The sequence below is a fragment of the Lactuca saligna genome, chromosome 3 (genome assembly GCF_052625555.1).
Source record: "Lactuca saligna cultivar CGN05327 chromosome 3, ASM5262555v1, whole genome shotgun sequence".
NCBI lineage: Eukaryota > Viridiplantae > Streptophyta > Magnoliopsida > Asterales > Asteraceae > Lactuca > Lactuca saligna.
In genome coordinates, this window is record NC_136419.1 from 123373690 (window position 1) to 123386250 (window position 12561).

Here is a 12561-nt window from a genome sequence, read left to right on the forward strand (position 1 = left end):
TTTTGCGATATGTCTAATAAGGGCTTAGGCTGTGTGCTTATGCAAAAAGGAAAAGTAATTGCTTATGCCTCAAGACAACTGAAGGCACACGAGGTCAACTACACTACACATGACTTAGAGTTAGGAGCCGTAGTCTTTACACTGAAGATTTGGAGACATTATCTCTATGGAACCAAGTGTACGATCTTCACTGACCATAAGAGCCTGGAACACATCCTTGATCAGAAAGACTTAAACATGAGACAACGGCGATGGGTAGAGCTGCTCAACGATTATGATCACGAGATTCGCTACCATCCCGGCAAGGCCAATGTGGTTGCAGATGCCCTTAGCTGAAAGGAAAGTTCAAGCCGTAAAGTGAGAACACTGACGATGACTATCCATTCCCATTTATCCATGCAAATCCGAGACACCCAGATAGAAGCCCTCAAACCAGAGACCGTGTCAAACGAAGCCTTGAGGGGAATGGATAAGAAACTTGAGATCAGAGGTGACGGAGTCTACTGTTTCATGGACTGAATTTGGACCCCAAAGTTCGGAGGATTCAAAGAAATTTTCATGGAGGAAGGACACAAGACCAAATACTCTGTTCACCCGGGTTTGGATAAGATGTACCTGAATCTCAAGAAACAATACTGGTGGCCAAACATGAAAGCAGAGATCGCTACATTCGTGAGGAAGTGCTTGACTTGCGCCAAGGTGAAAATTAAGTACCAGAAACCCTCGGGTCTGCTCCAATAGGCCGAGATACCTGAGTGGAAATGGGAGATGAGTACCATGGATTTCATCACCAAGTTACCCAAATGTCCGAGTGGGTACGATACCATTTGGGTAATTGTCGATCGTTTGACAAAATCCGCTCACTTCATCCAAATTAAAGAATCGTTCAAGATGGAAAGACTTGCACGGATCTACATCCAGGAGGTAGTTTGACTACACGGTGTACCTGCGTGTATTATCTCTGATCGAGATAGCAGGTTTACCACCAGATTTTGGTAGTCTCTTCAGAAGGCTCTTGGAACTAAACAAGACATGAGCACGAATTATCACCTTCAGACCGACGGACAGAGTGAGAAACTATCGAAACCCTGGAAGACATGCTTAGAGCATGTGTCATTGATTTTGGAAAATCGTGGGACACACATCTATCTTTGATCGAGTTCTCGTACAACAACAGTTACCACACCAGCATCAAGGCTGCTTCGTTTGAAGCCCTCTACGGTCGTAAGTGTAGATCCCCTCTTTGCTGGGCCGAGGTAGGGGACACGCAACTAGCCAAGAGTCGATTTCCCGACAGTGCTCTCACTGGTCCTGAAATCATCCACGAAACCACCGAAAAGATCATCCAAATCCGGGAACAATTGAAAGCTTCACGAGATGGACAGAAGAGTTACGCTGATATACAACGGAAACCTCTGGAGTTCCATGTTTGAGACCGTGTCTTGTTGAACGTCTCGCCCTGGAAAGGCATGGTACGCTTCGGAAAGCGTGGGAAACTTAATCCGAGGTACATTGGATCCTTCGAGATCCTCGCCAGGATCGGTCTGGTAGCCTATAAACTTCGATTACATAAGGAGCTTAGCAACATCCACCCCGTCTTTCACGTCTCGAACCTTAAAAAGTGTTTATCCGATGAAACCCTCGTGATGCCTCTGGACGAGATCGAGATCAATGAAAACCTAAACTTCATGGAGGAACCAATCGAAATCATGGATCGAGAGATCAAACGCACGAAACAAAGTCGCATGCCGATAGTGAAGGTTCGCTGGAATGCCAAGCGGGGACCGGAATTCACTTAGGAACATGAAGACTCAATGAAACAGAAGTATCTGCATCTCTTCCCAGATCCATGATTTGTATCTTAATTCTAAATTTTGAGATGAAATACCCTCTAACAGGGGGATAATGTGACAACCCGAAGTTCGTTCCATCATTTGTAACCCTTTCCGTTAATACATTTGTCATTTTCAATTTCTTTACCGTTTACGTTATTAAATTAAGTCATAAATTTGAGATTTATATTATGACTTAATGGGTGTTTAAACATGTTTAGAACTCATAATAACACTCCATATTAGTTATAGGAAAAATTTTAGAATCGACCATATCGGGTTACGGCAACTTAATCGGGTGCGACCAAAAGCCACGTCTAACGTCGGTATCGGGTAGAATTCCACCGTGTCGCAAACTTAGATCATATTTAAAGCTCAAAAGACTTCATTTTGAAACTTTTGCACTCTCTCACTACTCTCTCTCTAACCTCTCTCCTCAATCCAAATTTAAGGTCTAAAACCATCAAATTAAAGCTCCAATTCATCAAGGTAACTCCACTAACTCATAGACTAGCATCCTTGGCCATCAAAATCATGCTTAATCTTTGAAAAAGGACCATTTTCATGTGTTTACGGCCCTGGAATATGCTTGGGCTGTAAACACACATATAAGGGGTTTTTGAGCCTTAAAACCCTTCCAATCCACCTTTAGAGCTTAGATATGGATAAGTGGCTTAATGGAACGGACTTAGAACACCTTGAATCCAACTTTTGAGGAGTAAACATGAGTTTACTTCCCAAGAACATGCTTGGTCCGTAAACTCATCTTCATGGGGAGTAAACTCAAAATTAAGTGTTTAAATGCCACTTAAACACACCAATAGCCTTGGATTAAATTCTAGAATCAACCACAATTGATTTAGGGGCCTTAAACATGATGAAAACCTTCCCTTTGGGAGTTCCTGACTGTAAACCCCACTAGAATGGGTTTCTGAGCCGTAAACTCACTTACACAAGTCAAATGATGCCCTAAATTCATCCTAAGGCTTGTAAAATTGGTTTGAATCACATATGATTAATCTAGGGCCACCAAATCAAGAAAGGAATGGATATATAGGAGCTTACGGCCGTAAACTCCTATTTTACAGCCGTAAACTCCATTTGGTAATACCTTTGGTGGTTTAACTCATTTCTATGCCTTAGATTAAATCATAGCAACCCTCCCCAAGTGTTATTTGACCATTTAGCACCATAAAACCTCACATCCATGACTTCACGGCTGTGAACTCATGTGGAGTTGGTCTTAGGGCCGAAAACTCCATAGGGAGTTTACTCTTGAAGAGTAAACACATTATCCGAAGTCCTATACGTCCGTAGATGTCACCCGGGTCACTCCAAACACTTGATTTGAAGTGTTTTCTCGTATTGGAGTGTATAATCATATCTAATTAGTGATTTAAAGTCTAATTAGATACTTTTGTATATCATTTCACATTACATAGGAACCTCGCGTGATATCAAGCTCCGAACCGATACTTAGCATCCAAACCATCATGTTTTCTCGTCTGGTGAGTTCATACCCCTACCCTTTTTCAATGTTTTTCATTGTTTTCAGAGGGGGGGGGGGGAATACAAGAAAAGTACAAGTAATACTTGTACTCAAAACTTGTTTTATATGTGTTGTGTTTCATATTACATATGCTTTTAACACTAACAATCATAACAGATAACCGTTTGAACTTGCAGAACACATTATCATATTATTTGTGAAAAACATTATAAATTGATGTATTTTATATTTTCACAAATGGTTTCCCACATTATAACAGTTAAAAGCATAACATTTGAACTTTGAACATGAACGTAGTACATTGTTCTATCCTCGGTAACACTCCACAGAGATACGCGAGTGAAGGATCGTCATTCGTAATAGAATCTTTCTATATTATTACTAGTAAATTTGTTATTCCTATAAATTGGAGACACGTCATCGGAGAACACTCCACATAGATACGCGAGTGGAGGACCACCACTATAACCAGAATCTCTTAGATAAGGAGCGTGACTTGAGTGTATATATCTATACGGGGCTGACTACCCTGCACCTAGCTGCTAGCTACAGCCGAACCGAAAGGTTCAAGGGTGACGAAAGTCATAAAGTCTGATGGACTACTTATTGCCATATCTAGTATATCGTATGGTTATGGAACTCACAATTTGGATAACAAAGATTTACTTTTTAGTGATAATGCGTTTAGTAACTAGTTTACTTTGTAGTTATTAGTTTTATATACGTTATAAAACTAACATACACTTCACATAAAAGAAAATATGGGATTTTCTTGGGTCGTAACTTTTTCAGAAACCAAAAGGAAACTCGTAGATTTTCAGAAAACAAAACCGCTTATGAACTCACCAGCTTTATGCTGATTTTTAAAATGCTTGTATTCTCAGGACTGCATTAGACAGGTACCCGATGATCCTTTTGACGAAGACGGCGTGCGTTGAAGACACGTCTTAATTTTGTTCGTGTATACATATGTATAACACTTGTACAACTTTATTTTTGAACAAATGTAAATTTTCATATGTAATGTAATGGTTGTTTACTTTGCTTACTATGTGCATTGGATTTTATATTCAACGTGGAGTCCGCCCTGGAAACGTTTCCGCCGTGGGTTTCGGGGTGTGACAGATTGGTATCAGAGCCCTTATTTATAGTGAATAAAGTATACCAAACCTTACATCGTATAAAACTATAAACACTAAGGGACCTAAGTGCTCTGAACTAAATGTATACTTCAAAGTATAAGTATTTTCAAAAGTATACAAGTATACCTAACTGTCGAGATCCGTAACTACAATTAGAAGAAAACATAAGTAAATGGGTGTTGTACACTGTGGTTAAACCTGGGTAGTTATGTAGTCGTGTCTAGGATCAATATAGTCTGTCCAACTATATTCATTCGAGACACGACCAACATGTGCTTGGGAGTGACTGTGGTATAGTTATATAAGTAATGTTTAAAGGACTTAGGAAGGCTAACTCGCTTTATCTCCTTTTTCTCGTTGGGATGTGGCTTTAGGGCATCGGTTATCCGTCCGAAGGTCGTCTAAATATTAGTTATATATTATGTATACATATATAGACATAAAAGTTCTATCAGTAAATTCAATACCCTTGGGTAGCAAGGGTATATGTTTATGTTCATAAGTACAAGTCATATTACTAGTAAACTACAATAGGTGCGGTTTAGGAAGTTACTAATACTATTACTAGAACAAAGAATCATACATTGAGTCAGTTCATTCATGAGTCAATACTTGCTAAATAGAGAGAAAACACAATACAGCTAGTACGCATAGTACATTTCAATACTTGCTAGATAGAGACAACACACAATATAGCTACTACACTCAGTACATTTCAATACTTGCTAGATAGAGAGAGAACACACAATACAGCTAGTATGCACAATACATTTCAATACTTGCTAGATAGAGAGAGAACACACAATACATCTAGTATGCACAGTACATTTCAATACTTGCTAGATAGAGAGAGAACACACAATACAACTAGTACACACAGTACATTACTATACATGCTAGATAAAGAGAGAACACACAATACAGCTAGTACAAACAGTTCATTACAATACAGGCTAGACAGAGAAAGAACACACAATACAGCTAGCACATACATTACATATACATTAATATAGTTATGTGAGCCACTAAACGGGGCATAACACTGCCTGGCATGACCGTTTTGTATATAGAATCTCCTTAATTGGGGAGCGTATGTGTTTGCGTATAGATCTATACTGGATTCACTATCCTACACCTTGCTGCTCGCTACAGTGGGACTTGCAAGTCTACGGGTGCCAAATGTCATCTCTTACGGCGTCTTACATCATCGTTTTACTATTGAGTCGGTAGCAGGATACAGGCCGATCACATGGTACTTTAAATTACAATTAGTTTAAGGTAGTTAGTACAACAGTAGTTACTTATTACAATACTACAATACTATAATATTTTTCCCATTACATTCACTTTGTGAACATTCATACGATGCACGGTAATGTAAAAGCTATATTTTGGTTAATGATAGTTAGATTTGGGAAAATACACACTCTTACAAGAGTGACACACATATACTAGATGCCTTGGTAGAAGGCTACTTTTAGTAGGAAACATAGGGTTTTCTAGGAGGTTCAAAACTCTTACATACTTACACTTCATATACTTGCAAATACTTTCTTACAAAGTCAGACACTAAAATACTTATGATCTCACCAGTTTTAAGCTGATACTCTCTTTCAAAATAACTTGTATCCTCAGGTCAATAGTAGACAAGTACCGATGCAAGGTTTAGAGAAGATGGAGATCATTCAAGACTCATCTTTCATTTTGATTTATACTTTAGTGTCTATTAAAAATGTCAGAACACTTATATTAAAATTATTTTATTAATGCAATGGATGATGTTGTTGCTTGTTTACTACTATTCATTGTTGTGATACTGTACGTGACGTCCTCCACCCCATAACGTTTCTGTCGTTCATGGTTTTGGGGTGTGACAGATTGGTATCAGAGCATTGTTTATAGTGAATTGAGTATATCATCCCATAAAGGATATACAGACTATAAATACAACTGGATTAAAATACTCTGACCAAGAGTTTATACTTTAAATAATAAAATATTTAATTAAGTATATGTGCCTGTATTCATACTAAAATCAGTGTCACTAGGACAGTACAACAGAATTACAATTATTGGGCAACACAAGTGGACTTAGAGTCATATAGTCAAAACTGGGAAGATATAGCCTGATCAACTATATTATCCGAGGGTTGACTAGCGTGTGCCTAAGTGTAGTTGTGAGGTTGCAATAAGTCTAAAATCTTACCAACAATACCACAATAAGAACAATAGAACATAAACCTAAAATACTCTAGGAGTATTTTGTGTTACTACAAGCTACTTATGTGCTAGATTCTTATATCCCTTTTCTCACGTAGATAATATGGCTGGATTCCAACCCCACAACAACCTGTATCTTCCAAATGAAGGCAATTCTAGATGGTTTGGAGAAGAACCCGAGAATGATCATCCAATCCATTTGAATGATCACCATGCTGAAGACCTTTCAGATGATGATAACTCCAAAATCAAGGTTGAGAACCTACCCCCGGTAGCTCCCATTCCAAATCCTAACCCTCGTCCAACTTTTCATGGGCCGATGCCTCCTTGGGTCGAATGTTTGGAAGCATGGAGAGAAGATCAAGATCAACCTATGCCGTTTAATGGAGACCGAATCTTTTACAACATAAATGAAGGGAGCTCAGCAGACAAAGTTCTACCAATCCTGATCTGTAGAGTTGCCCGAAACGAAATTCAGGGCAGGACAACTCTACATCATATCGCAGAAGTTGACACTAATGGAGGAATGCATATCCTTCGCACCAATCACCTTGAAAATGCTCGTGAGAGATTTGAGAAAGACCACAAAACCCTGATGCAAGCACTAGCTGAAACCCGAGCTGAAGTCATAGAGCTCCGAGTACGTCAGAGGGTATACGAAAGATACCTGCTTGATATGGAACGTCAACTAGCTGAGCTAAGGGTTCACCATAGGGGTGACCGTCGCCAGTAGGAGATAGTTTACTTCCCTTCTTTGTTTTAAATAACCGTGTTCCTATCTATGTTCTGTGTAGCACTCATCTATGTGACTACCTTGTACTGTAAGTACTTTAGTTAGGTCTTTATGCTGTCAAAGACTTTTCTACTCCATATGTGATGTAAGACCTACTACAAGGTCAATTTTTCCTAAACTTATTACATCTTAAACATCGATGATATTCACATTCGACTAAATTCTGTGTCACTCTTTGTTTAAATACTTTCATCATATCTTCATTGGGGTCTATCTGAAACTTGCTTTAGTCAAGTCTTTGGACTATAGTAATTTAATCATGGGATCATCTTCAAGCCTCTTTCAAAGGTCGGATCATATTATCCACCAACCAACAATACCTCAGCTTGAACGACAAAACGTCTTGAGACCATTCTACGAACTTACTTCTACTCTTTACTAGGACTGCATCATAGGGATGTAGGTCAAACCTTCGAGAACATACTCTTATTATTTTCATGAACGATCGGACTACATCTAAGTTCAACCATAATAGCTCACGAAATCCTTTTCTTTCGTGTCACATAATCATGTCGTCATCCGGAAATAGTCAGCCGAACAATGAAACTCCTGCTTTTTCTATGGACGCTGCTACTTTCCAAGCCACAGTTACGACTGCCGTGATGGCTGCTGTGGCAACTATCCTTGCAAATCATAGCGCTATCAACACAAGCTATGCTAACAAAGGAGTTGACCACCCCGATAGTAGTATCAATACGGGAAGGCAACAAATGACAACAGTCACGGACTTGCAAAGCCATAAGACCGAAAAGAGGAGACGATATCGCCAAGCCAGAAAGGAGTGCAAGCGATCCCAAAGAATTGCCATGCAACAACAAGAAGTGACAACTCCTGCCATCTCAGCACCGGCACGACCCATGACTCAAGCCCCTGACATCGGAGTCAACCAGGCTTGCGATGGTGGTGGTAAAATTGGACCCAAACCCTGTGAATGGAAAGCTTCAAAGTGGATGAATAAGGAAAATACTCGTGTACACATAACTCTAACTCGACACATCACTTCCACCACCAATGTTGGTGCTAGCCAAATATGTCATCAATGTGGAAAGATAGGACATCTCGAGAAGGAATGCCCAATAACGAAGAAATTTGGTGCTAACGGAAGGATACTAAGGATCACAGCTACAGGAGAGACTACGTTGGACCCTCGTTAGAGTATCTAAGGCGTTCGTTGTAATAGACTTATAAACTGTTCAAAATAAGTGCAACTAGAGTCTCATCTTTTGCGAGATCTTGTCATTAAAGGGATGCTCGTGCTGCGTATACTTGCCTTTTGTAGTATACCTTGTTTGCAACATTAGTCTTGTAGTAAATCTAAAATATTGTAACTCTGTTAAAGGTTGTGCTGTTGTGCTTTGTCTGTAATGCCTTATGTTCAAATCTAATGTCTTTATTTCCAAATGAGTCCGATATTATCATACAACTAGATTCAATTCAATTCGTACAATACCAATTTTGTGCACATATCTCTTTCTCTGAAATCTCCTTTCTAGCGAAGCCGTCATACTAGAACACCGAAGTACTCATGCATGGAGTACCTCATGTTTGTTATCCTTTTCAAAGAAACCTCAACAAACCACCCCGAGGTACCACTAGTACAGTACGTCAAGTTCAATCCAAAGACCCATACGGTTGATCTATCAGTGAAGAATGTATACAAAGGGGTAGTATATAATCAAGGTTCTATAGGTTTAGAATTGATGGTTTCACAGTAACTCTTTTCCTCGTTTGGTTGTGAGGTTAAATGGGAAGCATTTATTCGACTACCTCTTCAATCTTAGTTATATATGACTCATATACACGAGATTGTGATCGATGAACCATGTATCAATTCTAATATGAACTTCAGGACGGAGACTGCCCAAGACTATGAGTAACCGCATCGTCATGTGAACAAACTTAGAACCCAGTACGACTCCTGCAACCAGATCGCCCTACAGTCTAAACATCTACAGAGATACAAGAATAGTCCAGACAACTTAGCGAACTACTCAGCAATAGAATGAGAAGACCAAGCTCCTCACCTTTGAGAGCTCCGGTCTTATTCTTCAAGAAGACAGACTTCAGCGGGTGCGATCATACCAGCACTAATGCACCGGATCCCATCAGAACTCCGCAGTTAAACGTGCTTAGGCTAGAGAAGTACTATGATGGGTAACAACTTGGGAAGTCCTCGTGGTGCAGACCTTGACGGAACTTCCATTAGAAATCATTACTTTCTTCCTCGCATAAATGAATTGGTTGATCAACCGCAATGAACGAAGTGCATTTAAGAAATGGACCTAAGATCCAAAAATCACCACTTACGAGTTTTAGTGAAGGATGTCCCGAGGGAAAACTTCCGAACTCGATATGGACGCTACGAGTCCGTAGTGATATCCTTCGGATAGGACCAATACACCCGTAATATTCATGAACTTAATGAATAGGGTACGTCATTCTTACTCAGATCAGTTCGTCATTGTCTTTATAAATGACTTACTTATCTACTCTTGTGGTAAGAAGGAAATCATGAAGAACATCTACAACGAACCAGAAAAACATTACGATCAGAGAAGCTTTACGCGAAGTTCTCTAGATACAAGTTTTAGATTCGAAGAGTTGAAATTCCTAGGACACATTATTAGTAATGTGGGAATTCTTGAGGACCCTTCCAAAGGTCAAAACCGTTGAGAAATTGTCAGCACCGAAGACGCTTATGAAATTCGCCAAATTCTAGATCTCGCTGACCTACTATCAGGAGTTCATTCAGAATTCCTCGCGAATTACAGAACCTCTTATGACTTTAACTCAGCAGGGTGTAGTCCTGGACTGGGAAGAGAACAAGAAAAAGAAACCTTGGATACGCTTCGAAAAGCGTGGAGAGCTAAATCCAAGATAGTTAGGACCTCAGAGATTCTTACCGTAATCGGCCCTGTAGCTCACAAACTCAATCTACCCCGCGAAATCAATAGCATACATTTTAACCTTCACATCTCGAACTTGAAAACGTACCTTTCCGTCAGGACTCTCGTAATCCCACTCGACGAGATCGAGATCAACGAGAGCCTCGCCTTCGTGGAAGAACCGTAGTGACCATCGACTGAGAAGACAGGCGAGTAAAGCAAAGTCGCCCCCACTAGTGAAGGTTCGTTGGGATACCAACCAAGGACCCAATTTCACTTGGGAGCATGAGAACCAATTGAGTAGGAAGTATCCCTACCTCCTTGCTCGATTATTCATGCCTACTCTTTACCAAAATTCTAATTTCGGGACGAAATTCTGTCTAGCGGGGGATGATGTGACAACCCGAAATTTTGTATTCTGTACAACTCTTCACTTCAGTAGAAGTCAGAACAACTCCTGCTAATTTTCAAACTTTTTGGAATAAGTTTGAGCATATTATGATTAACACTTTAGGAGATATCAGGAGAGAGCATGCACTAGAGTATTTTGTGCATCTTAAAAGTTTCAAAACTCCAAGAGTTTGGAGTTTATGGCCCAAATGATTGTTCTTGGGATGAAAACTCCATGGAGTATATATATGGCACTTAGCCATTTTACTTCATTTCTTCCATTTCAACTAGAGAAAACCCGATTTCTCTCCCAAGGATCTTTAATCTTTCAACCCAAATTGTAAGTACTCCTACCCTAGAGTGTTTTAAAGCTTATTACATGTCTAGATACCATTGAAATCACCCAATAATCACAAGAAAAAGGAGTTTACGACCCAAGATCTTCTTAGGCTGTAAACCCTTAACTGGGAGCCAAAATGTCCCCTAACTCCTTCCTTAGGCTTAGAACCTAGCTTAGATCATAGCCTTGAAGCATTAAGGACCTTAAACATCAAGTTTTGAAGGTTTGAATGAGGGTTTATGGCCTATGATCTTAGGTCGTAAAATCCCTCAAATGATGCAAAGTGTGCCCTAATCACCTTAACTAGCCTTGGACCTTAACATAGAATTATACTCGAATCAGTTAGGGACTTCAATTCATGAAATGGTACTTCTTACCACAAGTTTACGGCCGTAAACTCATGGGGAAGTGGTCCTTGGACCGTAAACACATGTTAGGGTCAGTTTTGGACCTTAAACTCACCCAAACACTTGTTTAAGCTTTGGAGCGCTTAACCAATTAAGCCTTTATAGTTTTAAGCCTCTTTTGGTGACCAATTGAGAGTTTACGGCCAGGAGTAAACTCCCTTGGGCCGTAAACTCCAACAAACATGGTCCATTGACCATAAACTCCCGTATGAGGCCTTGCACTCCTTTGTCGCAACCCAATGGCCTCCTAACACTTTGACCAAAGTGTTTTCCTCACATTAGGATGTTTATACATGTTAAATTAGTGTTATAATCACTATATATATATATATATATACATATATACATATGTCTTCATATGTTATTAGGATCATTGTGTGAGTCTAAGTCTCCACTTGACACGAAGCACTTGTCCGACACTTCCATTCGATCCGCTCACTGCAGGTGAGTTCATACCCCTTAATTAACCTTTTAAATATTTTTAAATGTTTATAAATGCTTTATGGGGGGATACAAGTTGAATCATGCTAATTCTTATATCAATCACATGTGATTAATAACTAGCATGCAAATGGATTTACTATACGTTAACTATTTTATCAAACAGATTTCTTCAAATGACTTTTTTAAACGTTTTTACATGTTTAAAACTCTTTATCAAACTGTCTTACATACTAAATGTTTCTTTTCAAATCCTGTTACAATTGTGTATCAAACAAAGGTTTCCTTATACTTTAAACTGTTCTTATCAAATAAAATGCTTTCAAACCGTTTTACAAACTGACATCAAGTCATATTTCCTTACTAGACTTTTCAAAGGTTTTACAAAACTTCTTTTATACTTTTATATTGTAAAATGCATGCCTATGTTTGTATAGTTATATAAGTAATGTTTAAAGGACTTTGGAAGGCTAGATCGCTTTATCTCCTTTTCCTCGTTGGGATGTGCCTTTAGGGCATCGGTTATCTGTCCGAAGTTCGTCTAAATATTAGTTATATATTATGTATACATTTATAGACATAAAAGTTCTATCAGTCAATT

At 39.2% G+C, this 12561-nt stretch overlaps 1 pseudogene; it reads left to right on the forward strand.

Annotated features, from left to right (window-relative positions):
• Window positions 1-9565: 9565 nt before the first annotated feature.
• LOC145038054 (5S ribosomal RNA) lies at window positions 9566-9684 on the forward strand (annotated as a pseudogene).
• Window positions 9685-12561: the final 2877 nt, after the last annotated feature.